Source organism: Stegodyphus dumicola, chromosome 11 (assembly GCF_044657685.1).
Source record: "Stegodyphus dumicola isolate Sdum_Otavi_A_Nest chromosome 11, ASM4465768v1".
Taxonomy (NCBI): domain Eukaryota; kingdom Metazoa; phylum Arthropoda; class Arachnida; order Araneae; family Eresidae; genus Stegodyphus; species Stegodyphus dumicola.
The window spans coordinates 66187588-66203481 of record NC_140778.1 but is presented as its reverse complement, the minus strand read 5'-3'; the positions used below and the strand labels follow the sequence as shown (position 1 = coordinate 66203481).

The 15894-nt window shown below is 33.7% G+C and overlaps 1 protein-coding gene across 5 annotated transcripts in view; it reads right to left on the bottom strand.

Moving 5' to 3' along the window:
• Positions 1 to 15894, bottom strand: part of LOC118189239 (uncharacterized) — a 110860-nt gene that overhangs the window by 54071 nt on the left and 40895 nt on the right. The window contains exons 1-2 of one of the 5 annotated variants that reach the window (XR_015043994.1): positions 15324 to 15495; positions 14407 to 14481 (exon numbers count right to left, since the gene is read on the bottom strand). The exons of 1 other annotated variant lie outside the window; for it this stretch is intronic. The gene's annotated coding sequence lies outside the window, so the exon portion shown is untranslated. Of the gene's footprint in view, positions 1 to 14406; positions 14482 to 15323; positions 15502 to 15894 lie in introns of those variants that run through there. 3 more of the 5 variants (XR_015043996.1, XR_015043993.1, XM_085826785.1) reach the window with 3 other exon arrangements.

Genomic DNA, 15894 nt, shown 5'->3' with positions numbered 1-15894 from the left:
CAAGCCTGTCTTCAAAAGCGAAACAAAACTGCATAGTTGCGTACTGCGCATTCGAAATACAGAAGCAGAAATGGCTACTAGCTGCGAAAATAAATATTCGATCATGAAACTAAACAATAACAACTATCAAGTATGGAAATACAAACTTGAAATGATCCTGAAAAAGGAAAATTTATGGGATTTAATAGCAGATAATACACCAAAAGAAATAAACGTCGAATGGAGAAAACGAGATGAACAAGCACAAGCTACCATTAGTTTACTCGTAGAAGACAACCAAATCGTACACATAAGAAATAAAACGACAGCCAAAGAAATATGGAATGAATTAAAGAAAATACATGAAAGAAAGAATCTTTCCAGTAAACTTTACCTTCTGAGAAAGCTGTATACGTTAAAAGCAGAAAACGAATACAAACTTGAAGAACACGTCAACAAAATGCTCGAAATCGTAGACGAACTGCGAGGAATCGGTGAAGAAATAAAGGACAGTCACATTGCAGCGCTCTTACTAAGCGGCTTACCAAAAAGCTACGAAAATCTCATTACAGCTTTAGAAGCACGCCCAGAAGAAGAACTAACGCTGGAATACGTAAAAACGAAACTCATCGACGAATGCCTAAGAAGAAAAGAAATCACGCGAGCAGAAGAAACGACTGCCTTCAAAACGAATTTTAACACAAAATTCAAGCATTTAAATCAACGAAGATGCAATTATTGCAAAAAAATAGGACACTTAGAAAAAGAGTGCAGATTCTTAAACAACCACAAAGAAAAAGATAAAAACGAAAGTAACTCATTTTTCAAGAACGAAAAGCAAACGAATAAAGGAAATTATGGAAATAAACAGAAAACGAAAGTTGCTGTAAACGAGGATACACATGAAGATGAAAACGAAAATAAGAATCATGAGAAGACTGAGAATTACACGTTCGAAGTCCCCAGAGAAAGAAAATCTCAAAACTCAAACTGGTCAGTTGACTCAGGTGCTACTTGTCATATGACCGATAACATAAACTTTTTCACCAAATTGGATAGAAGCAAAACTGAGCAGATAACAATTGCTAACGGCACGCAGATGAAGTCCGAAGGTATAGGAAAAGGATACTTATACTGTACAGACGACGAAGATAACGAAATAGAAGTGAGACTCGTGGATGTTCTGTACGTTCCTGACCTAGAAGGAGGATTGATATCCGTACGAAAAATTACAAAGAAAGGATTCACAGTTGAATTTGAAGAAGATATTTGCAGAATAAAGAAGAAAAATAAAACCATAGGAATTGCTAAAGCAGAAGGAAATTTATACACCATAGTTGAATCGCAAAGAAGAAAAGCCAAAATTGCAACTGCAGAAAGAAGAGAAAATAGTATAGATCTTTGGCATAGAAGGCTAGGACATAGAAATTATGAAGCAATCAAGAGGCTAAAAAATGATGACCTGGCAACCGGAATAAGAATTGATGGAGAAGCCAAAAAGGAAAAAGAATGCGAATGCTGTATCAGAGGAAAAATGACTGAATTGCCGTATCCCAAGCCGAACAACTATAGAGCGAAATCAGTTCTAGACCTGATACATTCAGACATCTGTGGACCAATCGGTACAACAACACTAGGAGGAAAGAAATACTTCATAACATTTATCGACGATCATTCGAGATACACAACGATCTATCTGCTAGCTACAAAAGATGAAGCTATCTCCAAGTCAAAACAATTTGTAACCATGACGAAGAACAAATTTGGAAAGAAGCCAAAAGTCTTAAGAACAGACAATGGAGGAGAATATACAAGCAAAGAGATTGAAGACTATCTAAAGGAAGAGGGAATCGAACATCAAACCTCCGTAGCATATTCACCGCAACAGAACGGTAGAGCAGAAAGAAAAAATCGATACTTAATGGAAATGACAAGATGCCTGCTACTCGATTCAGGACTCAAAAGAGAATTTTGGGGTGAAGCCGTAATGACAGCCACCTATCTACAAAACAGGCTACCATCAAGATCAGTTGAAAAAACACCGTATGAATTATGGAATAATAAGAAGCCGAACCTAAGCCATATCAGAGTTTTCGGCAGCACAGCTTATTGTCGAGTTCCAAAGCAGAAAAGAAGCAAACTAGACGAAAGAGCAGAAAAAGGAATTCTTGTTGGATATAGTGACCGTACTAAAGGATATAGAATTTACATGCCACATGCAAACAACGTCGTGATCAGAAGAAGCGTGATATTCAATGAAAACAAAAAAGAAGAAATGCCTTGTCAATTAAATGATCAGCATGAGGAAATAGAATGGCCTTTTAAAGAAAATAAATTGACAGAACCACGTCCAAATGATATTACAGAGGAAGTAATTGAAACAGAAGAAATTCCCCCATTACCGAGAAGATCCCACAGAACGACTAAAGGAATCCCACCAAACAGATTCTCATACATGGCTAAGAACGAAGAAATCAAAGTTCCTAAAGACTGGGAAGAACTTCAAACTTTTCCTACCAAAGAAAAGGAACTGTGGTTAAAAGCTACGAAAGAAGAAATGGAAGCACTGAAGAGGAACAAAACATGGGAACTAGTCGATCTTCCAAAAGGAAAGAAAGCAATTGGAAACAAATGGACATTTAAAACAAAATCCGACGCTTCAGGAAATATTATCAGATATAAAGCTCGTTTAGTAGCTAAAGGATATTGCCAAAAATTTGGGCACGACTACGACGAAACACTCGCACCAGTCGTAAAATATACAACAATAAGGACTATTTTGGCAATAGCAGCTCAAAGGAAAATGCACGTAAATCACTTCGATGTAAAAACAGCATTTCTATATGGAGATCTGAAAGAAGATATATATATGAAGCAACCGGAAGGCTACATCTCTGCTTCAGAAGCAAATAAAGTCTGTAAACTGAATAAAAGTATCTACGGACTAAAACAAGCAGCCAGAAACTGGAATCACAAGATAGCTGAAATCCTGCGCAAACAAGGATACGTTCAAGGAAAGGCTGATCCATGTTCCTTCACACTAATCGAGAAAAACGCAAGAACTTACATAATCGTTTACGTTGATGACATATTAGTCGCGAGCGACAAGTGTGAATCAATTCAAGAAGTTGAACGCATTCTCAAAGAATATTTCGACATTCGAAATCTTGGAGAAGTGTCTACATATCTAGGAATTGAAATCGAAAGAGAAAAAGACGGAAGCTTTAAACTTCATCAAGCTAACAAGATTAAGAATATGATCGAAAAATTCGACGGAGAGTCACCAAAGAAACTACACCCATGACTACGAATTTTACGAAGAACCAAAACAACCAGGATGACATTTTTCCCGATAATCGGAAGTATAGGGAAGCAGTGGGAGCACTTTTATATTTAGCAACAGTATCAAGACCTGACATAGCAAATTCTGTTGGAATACTTAGCAGAAAAGTAGAAAATCCATCAACATCGGACTGGAACGGTATCATTAAAATCATACGATATTTGAGAGCTACAATTAATTACAAATTACATCTAAAATCCAATGGTGCACCAGTCATCAGAGCTTACAGTGACGCTGATTGGGCAGGAGATACCTCTGACAGAAAATCCACATCCGGATATGTATTTCAAATAGGAAACAGTACGGTATCATGGGGAAGCAAGAAACAAAATTGTGTCGCCCTATCTTCGACAGAAGCCGAATACATCGCTCTAGCCTTAACACTGCAGGAGCTACAATGGATTAGACAACTGATGGGAGATTTAGGCTTCGCTCAACAGGAAGCGAACATCGTATTCGAGGACAATATATCATGCATAAATCTTTCCCGAAAAGAGAAAGGAAGCAGTTACACCAAACACATCGATGTGAAATATCACTACGTATGTGATCTACAAAATCAAGGGATTGTTAAATTAATACACTGCAACAGTAAAATGATGTATGCAAACATGTTCACAAAACCTTTGCCCAGACAACAGCTGAAATTTCTATTGAAAGGAATCGGGCTTACTTTGGACAGAACAGCTCATCGAGTGGGAGATTGTGGAGCAATTAATAACGGAGGCGATGAGGCTGTACAACTCCCCCCTCACACCCTCTAACTGTGATTGGACTTGATCCCAAAAACAAGGAGAAACATTCTCTCCTTGTATTATGACTCACTTCTCGCGTTATGCAATGGACAGTAAACAACGCTTGTAAGCATCTCTAGATATTTTTTTCTTCATATACCTAATAAATATGTTATTTTGTGTTTGCTAATACAATGATCGTGTTCCTTACCTCTGCAGCTTGGATTACACTTTATTAAGGTAAGAACTTTAATTCTGTTTTATTCATCTGCTCGTCTCGATTTAGCGAAGTTGTAACAGTAAACAGAAATGAACCACGAATACCTTCAACATATAATACCGTTGCCATGACTTCAGCCATGGCATGCGAGTCCTCAAGAGCGAAATAATGATATATTTCATTATTTCGCTCTTTATTATCCATTAAAATGGGGGTATCGCCTCAACCAGAGGTTCATTGTAGCCCTAATAAGTCTGTAGAGTTCCAAAAAAAGGTGAATTTCAAGATTTAATAATGTCCTTATTCTTCAGAAACACAATTTGGGTACAGTAAAATTAAATAATCATGTTAGAAAATTAATTTCTTTAAAGTTGCACAGTAAACACCACGTGATGCGAGCTGGCCAATAGCGAGTGAAGGAGTCATAAGACCGCGAACTAAAATTTTCACTGAAAGCAAAGTCTTTGCTTTAAAACACTACACAGTACTAAATAAATTCTTGGTTAAATGAAAATAATAAGTAAGAAATATAAGTTGCAATCAAAGTCCATAAACTTTGTCAGAGCATAGTCCATAACGTAAACTGATCTTGAGTAATGAAGAGTAATAAGATACGTAAAATAAGTAGAAATAACAGATATACACTGTACACTACCACCATAATGCATTATGATGTATAGTTAGTGGTCTTTTATCTGTGGGTTCTTTAATGACTAGGTATTGTGAGTTTTTCAGTTTTTCAAAGAAGTTGTGTGCTGTAGTTAGTATTTGATCATGAATCAAGAGAATCTTTAAATCCTTATGGATTTGCGCGTTCCGCACAAACCAAGGTGCATTTTTTTATGCTATGGAGAATCTTATTAGGTAAGACGTTTCTTTTCTAGCGTTCAGTTTATCCGGGAGTTGCCCATGCAGGAACTGCATAGAGTAGAATTGGTCTGATGAGGGTGATATAAAGATTTCTCTTAGTATTCAGATTTAGTTTAGATTTCCTTCCAAACAGGGAGTAAAGAGACATAAATGCTGCATTAGCTTTATTGATGGTATACTGGATATGGTCTTTGAAATTTAAAGCTTTGTCGATGTACACTCCTAGGTATTTATATGAGCTTGCTACTGGAACAGGTGAATTATCTATTTTAATATTGGAATTAACTGGAAAATTTTTTCTGTATCTGCGATATAAAACAACCCAACATTTATCTGCGTTAAGCTTAATTTTCCAAATTTCACAGTATTTGTCGATTAGATTAGCTTTGCATTTGGAGTTTGTCAAGACCATTATGTGGATTTCTAGAGCTGGTTAAGATAACTGTATTGTCCGTATATTTATAAATACTTGAGTGTAGTGGGACAGGCATGTCATTTATAAAAATATTAAAATATTTCGGTCCTGAAACAGACTCTTGAGGGACGCCTCGGAAAATCTCTTTCTTGATGAGAGAATTTCTCCACATTTTTACTTGAAACGTGCGACAGTAGAGATAAGAGTAGGTAAGTTTAATGAAGCTATTAGGCAGAAGGAAATTTGACAATTTGTGGAGTAAGCCAAGCATGCCAGACTCGGTTAAATGCCTTCTCAAAATCGAGAAAGCATGCTGCTACTCCATTCTTTTTTCTAAATTCTTGGGCGATAAATTCTACCAGGTGGAGTATCTGATGAGTAGTACAGTGTCCCTTTCGGAAACCAAATTGGTTCCTATCAATGAGATCCATTTTCTCTATGTGGTTAGTAAGTCTTGTACTGATGACACGTTCAAAAACTTTGCAGACAACCGGTAACAGGCTGATGGGTCTATAATTTTTGGCATATTTAAGGTCTTTTCCAGGTTTCAAGATGTTAATAATTATTGAATGCTTCCACTGAGAGGGAAAATAGCAGTGACGAATGCATGCGTTGAAAATATTGGTGATAAGTACTATACATCTGTTAGGCAGTGCTTGTAGACCTTCATTTGAGATATTATCAAAGCCTTGGCTTTACGTTTTTTGATAATTTAGTGGTTTTATTATGGCTTTTAATTATGATAGCATTTTCGCCTCCTGTGTTGTAGGGTCTATCCTCTCTGATGATCTGATAGCCATGAATTCTGAATCTGTCACAAGCTCGAAGATGTGTTTCATTGACTAACATGACATCAATGTCATGTTTTTGGAGGTCGGAGATCGGAGATCACCATTCGTTAAGTGGTGTTCAACCCGAAGGCCTTTACCACTACATGTTTATCCATCCCTTAAGGACCTGTAAAAGTTATTTTTGGAAGTAAGAGATGAGCTGAGGTTGTTACTTACGGATACCGTTAGCATTGAAGACATTAATTTTTATAAAGCTCTTGGTAGCTGAAATAAGATTAGGAATATTATGAGTCGGCTTAAAATTCATAATCAATATTTGACAGATAATCAAAAACGGCCATGCTTACCTCTAATTTTTCAAATATTCCTTTAGCATTTTTAAATTTTTAGAAGAAATCTTAGAAGAAATTTGTAACTTTAACCTCTCATAAAATCCTAATTGGCTAGTTTTTGATCCTTTCGGTTGGTTTTCATCTCTGGATGGCTCTTGCCAGGCAGAACTACGTTTAGGGATCTCCTTCGGATTGAGCGCTGGGAATTCCTTTTTGTCGTAACGGAATTGATTCTTCGTCGCTTCTATTTTGGCTTTAATTTCTTCAATCTGTTTCTGTATATTAAATGGGTGCTTAGGGCAACCTTTAAAAGAACAAATGTGATCTGCTCCGCAGAGGGCACAGATTGGAGGTTTATCTTTATCATTTTTTGTTTGGGAGCAAGTATAGGTCTCGTGAGGTTTTGCACATTTTAAACAGCATGCTTTGTATTTGCGGCGATCCCGTGTATGCCCGTACCGCTGGCACTTATGGCATTGCATGGGCCAGGGCAAGATTTGTAAGGTTTCCACGAACACGTCGAGTCCTCTACGTCATATATAGCTTTACCTTCTTTATTGCGGGTGCATTAAGCTAAGTATACAGGTAAATGGATAATTTTCCCTTCAATAACATGAGTGATTTGACGTTTTTTTTTTTTTATTTTTTTTTATGGGTATTTCCATTTCTTGTATTTCAGATTTGATACGTTCAATATTAGCAGTCTTTGGCAGTTTCCCGATTATAGCTTTAATGGGTTTCTCGACGTTCATTTTAAAAGTATGGTAGGGGAGTTCAAGTTTATCTAAAAAATCAGTGAGCATTCTGTAATGTTCATAGTCGTAAACTCTGATGGTAAGAGTTCCACCGGATAAATTTCCGCGGAATGTTTTGACTTGTAACTTTTCTTCAATAGCATCTTTTAATTTGTCCCAGTCGGCTAGGACAGTGGGAGAGGGATATGCCCCGCCGTTTTTGTTGGGGCTATAAAATCATCCTGCTCGTTGGTAGAATACATATTGTCTTCGAGATTTAATTCCTGGAATTTGTTTTTCTGTGCTGGCTCATTAACCTCTGCGTTTGAAAGAGTGCGTTTATGTGTTATGCGATGTGTAGTAAAACCTTCTTTATCCGTTATGTTTTTCTTACGCTTAATTTTAGCGTTAGTAGATTTGGTAGATTTATTAGTTTCCATGGTAGCTGGGAGTAATTAGTGGGTTCATCCTCAGTTTGAGTTCAATAACGTACTGGCTTATTGCTGCGATTTGATTTTTGAGATCATTAAGATAAGCTAATTATTCCTCGGACTGTGTTCTTTAACTTAATATATTTCACAAACAATAATCAATCAACAAATGGACTGTATAGCTTCACTTTTATTTCATTACACTAATTATAAATAATATGTCAGCGATGCGAAATATTTGATACAAAATAAGCGAGCCATTCTATATTCTATCACAAATACAATTCTATCAATCAATTATCTTGTTGCCACACATAAAGTTCAAAACTAAAGGAAGAAAAACAAAAGAAATTTACGCTGTTTGCAACAATAAAATGAAGCAAACGATACTCACATAAACAGACTGATTGGGATCATCTATAAGTGAGTAATATTCTTCCTCTAGTTTTTGCATAATAAGCATAAGATTAGATGGATGTAATTCTATAGTATGATTTAAACACCATTGCTTGGTCCTTCTGAAAGCCTCCTCTCTCTCCATGATAATCTGTTGATCTGTTCACCTAACTAAATGGCTAAAGATTGAATGAAAAACATACTTATCAACATACTTCTGGGACTTAATAGCCCTTCTGTGCTGTTATATTTATTTTGTGCTCCAGAAAAATCTTGTTTACAAGCAGGTTACATTATAACATAAAAATCAACTTGTGTTAAGAATCACTGAACTGTTGTCTCATCGTACGTACCAGGACCACCAGGCCTGATTGCGATCAATTTCTCCCCTTCAATCTTCTACGAGATTTTCCTTCTCCTGAATGAACTAATACAAGTGCCACTTCAGCATTACTAGATAGAGCCTGGTATGTCATACCGAAGGTATCATATGGCCAAAAAAATGACGTTCTGCTCAATTTATTTGCAAAATAAGGTGGAAAGGTGGGAAAGAGCACATGTGCTCTAATTTTCTTTAATTACCCTAAAGAAATCACATATAGTGCAGTCAAATTGTCTTTCTACTATGACATTAATGTAAATTATTTTAAGATATGAAGTCTAACATATCGTATGTCTTTAAAAGTTCTTATGCCTTATGTAACTGCCAGCCATTTAGACATATATACTTTTCACATGCATTTATATATATTTTTTGAGCAACTGTTGTTCCATTCCTTCACAAGAATAGCTTTAAATAGAACTTTTGAAGAAATGTTACATTTACTTATTCTTTTCTCCAACTCACTCAATACATGTTCAATTTGATTTAAGTCTGAAGACTAAATGAAGGAAGAAGTTGTGATAACTTCCGGACAGTTGTATGAAAACCACATGTGAACATTTAGGGCTGCATGTTTACAATCATTATCCTGATAAAACATGAATGTATTTGCATTCCAATTTTCTTGCAGATGCTTTCAAATTTTCATAATAGTTATATACTGATCTACATAATTTTCCACTATAAATAATACAAGATTCTAGTAAAATTGGTTGCCTTTGGTATCTAGAATACTTGAGAATTGTGTAGCGACTATTCATTGACTTCTAAAAGTCTAGAGCGACAAGTCCGAAATAGGGTTTAAATATCCTTTTATTTAACTTGAGACCATTTACAGTTGGCCAATCCTGGGCTTACGTGAAGTCTCCACTTGGGCTTTAACTTAAGATAGAAAATAAGAAACTAATGCTAACTAACTAAAAACTAGAAAAAGCTGTACAGAAATAACTAACAGAGTTGGCCCTTAATTAAACCTCACTAGCGAATACTAACAGCCACATAACAATACGGCTGAACGTAGTAAGATTTAGCTTAAAGCAATGACGTGGCCAGAAAGGAAGACATGCATTACTAAGCTCTTCCACAGAAGTAACTTCCGTAGAAGAAAAAAAATTGATGTTGTCATTAATTTTCCCTGAGACTTCTTATTAAATACTGGTTCCACCTCGTTTATATAAAACGGGATTTTGAAAATTCATTTTGGTAGGGAGTTGTAGGTGGAAAACAAGAAAATACAGGAAAGCTGTTTAAAATTAAAAAAAAAAAAAAAAAAAAACTTACAAAGTTAAATTTCCCATTCCAGGAGCAGCGAGAAATATACAAACCATTTTGCTTCCAACTTCGTGCTTAACAGTATGCAGAACCAGATTTAGACTTGATAAGGTCCTAAGTTATTTGAGATATGGGGCCCTTTATAAGTCTGTTATACAGTACAAAGTCCGTAATCCGAACTCGTCGGGACTTTGGCGATTCCGGATTATAGCTCATCAATTTAAATCTGGTATGATAGCATGCAGAAATTATACAATTAAAAATTTGAAACCGTAATTTATGGAATAAAGAGCAATTATGATCTAATCCGTATCAAAATTTACAAAAAAAAAAAAAAGCTTAATATTTATTTGTTTACTTTAGTAAACATTTCTTACAATGTAAGTTGTTTAAGTTGCTTCGTTTTTTGTGCTAATACTTTCTCTATATTTCTATAAACAGACATAACTTCCTGTTCAGTTACAAAGTTCCACTGTTCAAGTCCTGTAATTGCTGTGTCGAGAATACCAACTAACTTGTCAATCGAAATTTTTTCGTTTTCAAAAACGTTCTCTGTTACTTTCTTCGCTATCGGAAGTGCGCATGGGTAAAGCTGGCTTTAAGCGCATGCGTAAGTTTGTGGCTTTGAGGTCCGGATTATAGATCATTCCGGATAATGGACGTCCGGATACGGACTTTGTACTGTAATATATTTTAATATTATTTATACTATATCTTAATTTTTGGGGGCCCTCCCAAAAAAGTGGGAGCCCTCAGCTATAGCTCGTGTAGCTTATACATAAATCCGACCCTGACAGTATGCAGTAAGATTTTAAGCTACAAAAATTTAAATTAGGAAACACTTCTAGAGAACAGCAAGCAGCAGATTGCTTTCAAAGTTATGAAATCTGACATAGAAAAGTGTAGATTAATCTATAAAATATGTTCAACAAAACAGTAAACTACCTGCAGAAAGTCTGCACTCATAGCATTCTAAACAGAGCTTCAAGTAAAATCAGGAAGGCAAAACAAACTAATAGAAATTGATCAAAGCTTTTTCACAAAGCAGGTTGAAACTGATTTTTTGTTAAATAAAGATGTGTCAGGTTTTCAGGGTTCTACAGGAACAACTAACAGAAATTTGGTAGCATCTCCCTAACTTTCACAGTCGATGAGATAATATGTAAGTACTGCAGAATGTTTTAGTGAAGAAATTGAATAGGCACAAAATATAATAACTACTACTAAAATATAAATGAATTTTTCTATAAAAAATAAACCTTTATTTATTCCCCCCTTTTTTTAAGCCTCAGATTCTTAAAATACCATTTGAACTTTACCTACAACCAAGAACTAGCAAGTCTGCTCAAGGAACAGAATTTAAAAATTTAAAAACCTTGCTCCACAGAACATCCCAACTGTTTTTTTTTTTTTTTTTTTGAAATAAAATACCAAGTATTTTCCTGTGATAAGAGATAACATATCATCATCACAGTCATTAAAATAACTCAGATTTTTTTCTATTATGTCATTCACATTTAATGATTTGAGCTCAACTTAACTGCAGAACAAATGTTAGATACTTATGCTTCATAAAACAGAACTCTTAGTATCTAAGCCTGAATTTAAACCAAAGTTTTCCTAAAACACCTACACTAATGATTTTAAAAATACTGATAATTCTTACATTGATTTAAGAATGTATAAAATAGAAAATTTATTGGAATACTGAATGCATAATTCCCTTCAATACATAATTTATCTTCTTTTAATATGTTACATTATTCCAAAAATTCATATATACAGTTTCATTTTTTAAAAGTATGTACTATACTTAAGAAAGATCTCTCAAATGATGTTGAATTTTAACGATGGCTGTTACAATTTTCAGTCAGTTGTACACTTCTATCAGAAGCAAAAATGTTTTATTCACTACATTCCACCCTTTTGTAGTTCTTTGAATACTGTATATATACTAATAAAACAATTTGAAGGACCAAAGTCCATAGCTATCCTATAACATTTAATATGCATGTATGATACAAGCTCTTGATCATCCAAGGTGACCTTGGTGTATATTACTTTGAATAATCAGTCTATCATATAAAAAAACTGAAATTTATTAATTCTTAAAACTATTCTTAGCATAAAGAATATCAAAATTTTCTCAGTATCTTGCACAGAAGATCACCCACCCTGTGAAATTTCTAAACAAATATGAAGTTAACTGAATAATATTACTACAAACTGAACATAAATTTCAGAAGTTTTTTCCCACCAAAATATACTGAGGAATGGGTACTTGCCATTTTATTTACCATGTTCACATTCTAGGCGCTTAAATAAATGCAATGAATTAATAGAAAAATCAAATTAAAATTCAGTTCAAATTTACATGGACTAGATTATTGAACTATTTGAAATTCAATTCTGTTGTAAAATATATTAACATTTAATTCTTATATTCTTTGGCTAATTCCATTTTTTAAATCTTCATATAAAAATTTAGAAAAGACTACAGATTAAGACAACTCTGACCGAATGAAATTTAATAACATCAATAAAATGTAACAAGAAAAAAGTACAATTCAAATGAAATAGAATTTAAAAATTCTGAAAATCATTAGAGATTGAGGAAATCGAATTTGCCTAATTTAAGGTTAATTAATTAAATGCATTCCATTTATTTCTGAGAAACATTTCCTTTGTTAAGACTAAAAATTAAAAAAAGGAGAGTAGGCAGCAATGAATTATTCTTCAATATCAAAATGTCCTAATTTCCATACTGGATTTAGTTATCTATTAAATGAAAGTCCACAGGAGACATTCAGATAAATTTCTAAAATTACTACACTCAAAAGTCTTTAATCCGGACTCGTCGGGACTTCGGCGATTCCGGATTATAGATCATCAATTTAAATCTGGTAAGATGGCATGCAGAAAACATAAAATTAAAAATATGAAAACTTAATTTATGAAATAAAGAGCAATTATGATCTAAAGGGTACCAAATATACAAAAAAAACTTAATATTTATTTGTTTACTTTATTAAACATTTCTTTCAACGCGCGCATGCGTAAAGAATACATTACGCATAGTCGAAATTAGAAAATTGCAATCAGAAAACTATTTGATGTGTATCCGTAATATAATGACGAGAAATTTGATTTAAATCATATCAAAAACGGAGTACATTGAGAGGAAATACTACATTTAGTAAGGAATTATAAGCCAAATAAAATAAAAACATCTGCCCTGAATATAAGGATAGTGCTGACAGATCAACTTCCAGTTCATTGCACGCTGTGACAGCAAATGACATACTCTTTAATAAATTCATTTCACACATTGTTCCAATTGATCGATTTACTATGAGAAAATTTAAATTATGAACATATCCCATATAATTAGCAGAATTCAGTAGTTAAGGTCAAACATTTCACCAATCTTTTTAAGCCTTGAATTTACCAATAATGATACTATAATTAAGGCCTTTTTACGAAAAGTTAACTTCTATGCAATCAAATAAAGCATGTTAACCTGCAAAACAAGGCACAGAAGTCAACCTTGAAATCTGAAAAATAGCAAGACTTCTGGGAGAAAGTAGAGATGCTTTTACGCTGCGTGGCAACATTAAAAATATACTGATTTATACAGAAATATTTTAATGTCTTTATTTTTTAAATTGCTTCCAAATGAATTCGTTCTTAATTATATCCAAAAAATTAAAGATTAAATTTGCGATTTAAAAGGTCTACTAGATATTTCGAGAAATGCACAGCTTATGTTAATTATAATTCTGAAGACAAATTCTTGTAATTAGAAAAGCCACTACCTTTCAAATTGAAACCTTTTCCCGACTGCGATATTTTAAGTTTAAAAATGAAAAGGCAGATGTTATTTATGTCTGGATAAAAGGTACAGAGTTAAAAACTGCAAGCAAAAAGTAAAATTACCTTCTACAATTAACAAACATCCGAAAGTGAATTGTTGGGCATTAAAATAACACAAACAAGAACTAATTATCATACTTATTCAAAAAAGGTACAAAGAGCAAATTCTATATAGACTAAATAAAAATAATATTCACAGGAAAAGTGCACAGCAAAAATGGATGAGAAAAATACACATGTAAGAATATATTTTCAAACTGATACATATTCAAAAGAACTGCATGACGAACTAGCTACACACAGAAATGGCATTTTTCTTGAATCATTAAATTTGGCCCATAATCAGATAAAATAAAAATTTTCATACGTAAAAAAGCAGACTTTTATCCTAGAATATAATAAAAAATTCAGTAATTAAGATCAGAAAATCTTTTACCAATCTGTTAGGCCAAGAACTTACCCGCATTAGTTTTAATGAATATTCTCAACAAATCGCATCTCAATCTGTCAAATAAACTGCGTCAATATGCAAAACAAGATATTAAATAATACAAACAAGAATTGACATATTTATTCAAAAGAGGCATAAAGAAGAACAATTTTTACGCAAACTAAGTAAAAATGGCACATTTACTTGAAATTTTCTCAAACATTTACCAGCAAAAACTTGATGAATCTCTACATGAGCTAAAGAAAATACCGCATTCAACTTGAATTGAATTCAGTCAGAAATTTACCAGCACAATAAAAAGAGACATGGAGGGGAAAAAAAGGAAAAAAAGAATTAATTTTTATATCTACTCAAAAAAAAAAAAAAAAAAAAAAATGCAGAATGAGCAGCAGCAACACAAAACAAAGTAGACAATTAAAAATAGTAATTTTAATGAATCGATCATTAATAATGAAATTCTGGGCATATACCACATAATCAGAGATAAAGTACAAATTTTCATACATAAACAGCAGATTTTATCCTACAATACGATTCAGTAATTAAGAGCAGGTAATATTTTACCAATTTGCTAGGCCAAGATCTTACCATCATTGGTTCTAATGCATTTTTCAACAAACAGCATTACCCATCTGTTAAATAAACTGCATTAATTTGCAAAACAACACATTAAAATAATACAACTAATTAACATGTTGGCTCAAAAAAGGCATAACGAAGAGCAACTTCTACACAAATTCAGTAAAAATGGCACATTTACTTGAAATATCCTCAATCAAAAGTTTACTAGTAAAGCTTTTACATGTGTTAGAATTTTCGTGGTTACTTAAAAAAAAAATGGAAACAGTAATCTCTACACGACGTAAATGAAAATGGCGCATTTATCTAAAAACACGGTAATCGGCCAGAAATCTACCAGCACATAAAACAGAAAATGAGCATGAAAAAATATACGCATGCAAAAATGGTTATTTGACGAATAACCTGAAATTTGCCATTGCGCACATCTAAAAACAAACAACTTCAAATTAATCAAGCAAAATGTGTAAATTTTGAAAACCATGTATTAAAAATTTATGGTAGAATTTTAGCATACTTACGGATCAAAAACAGACCACTCTTCAACCACAGTCCAGAAATAAGAATGAGCCGATGACGCCAAATTACTTGGCGAGAAAGTTATTAGTAGATCTTCATGCAACCCAGAGAATCTCGTAACTCCTCCCATTTTTTCTCGTGAAGATAACCTGTCAACTCAACTACGAATTCCAATACAGCTGGAGCAAAACGGACAGACAGACAGACAAAGTAGACAGATATCTTTTGTTGCACCCGCTAGGTCTTTCTGCACCGATGGGCGAAAAATCAAGCATAGGTGCGAAGGAAAGGTATATAGAAAGGGGGGCAATTTCGCATTTCAGAGCAGAGTAAGAAGGAACTTCGTATATTTTATACGAGTTCGAAAGACCAGGAAGAAAAGATGGGACAAAATAAAGTAAAAAATAAATGGCCCAAAAGTAATGAAGAGAAAAAATAAATATATTTTTAATTAAAAAAAAGGGCTTATAGAAAGAAAAGGAAAGGAAGTAAGAGAATTTTGTTAAAAAAAAAAACATGATTGTGTCCATGAGTGTAGTCAAAGGAAGTTGTTATCATTTACATTAAATAGAG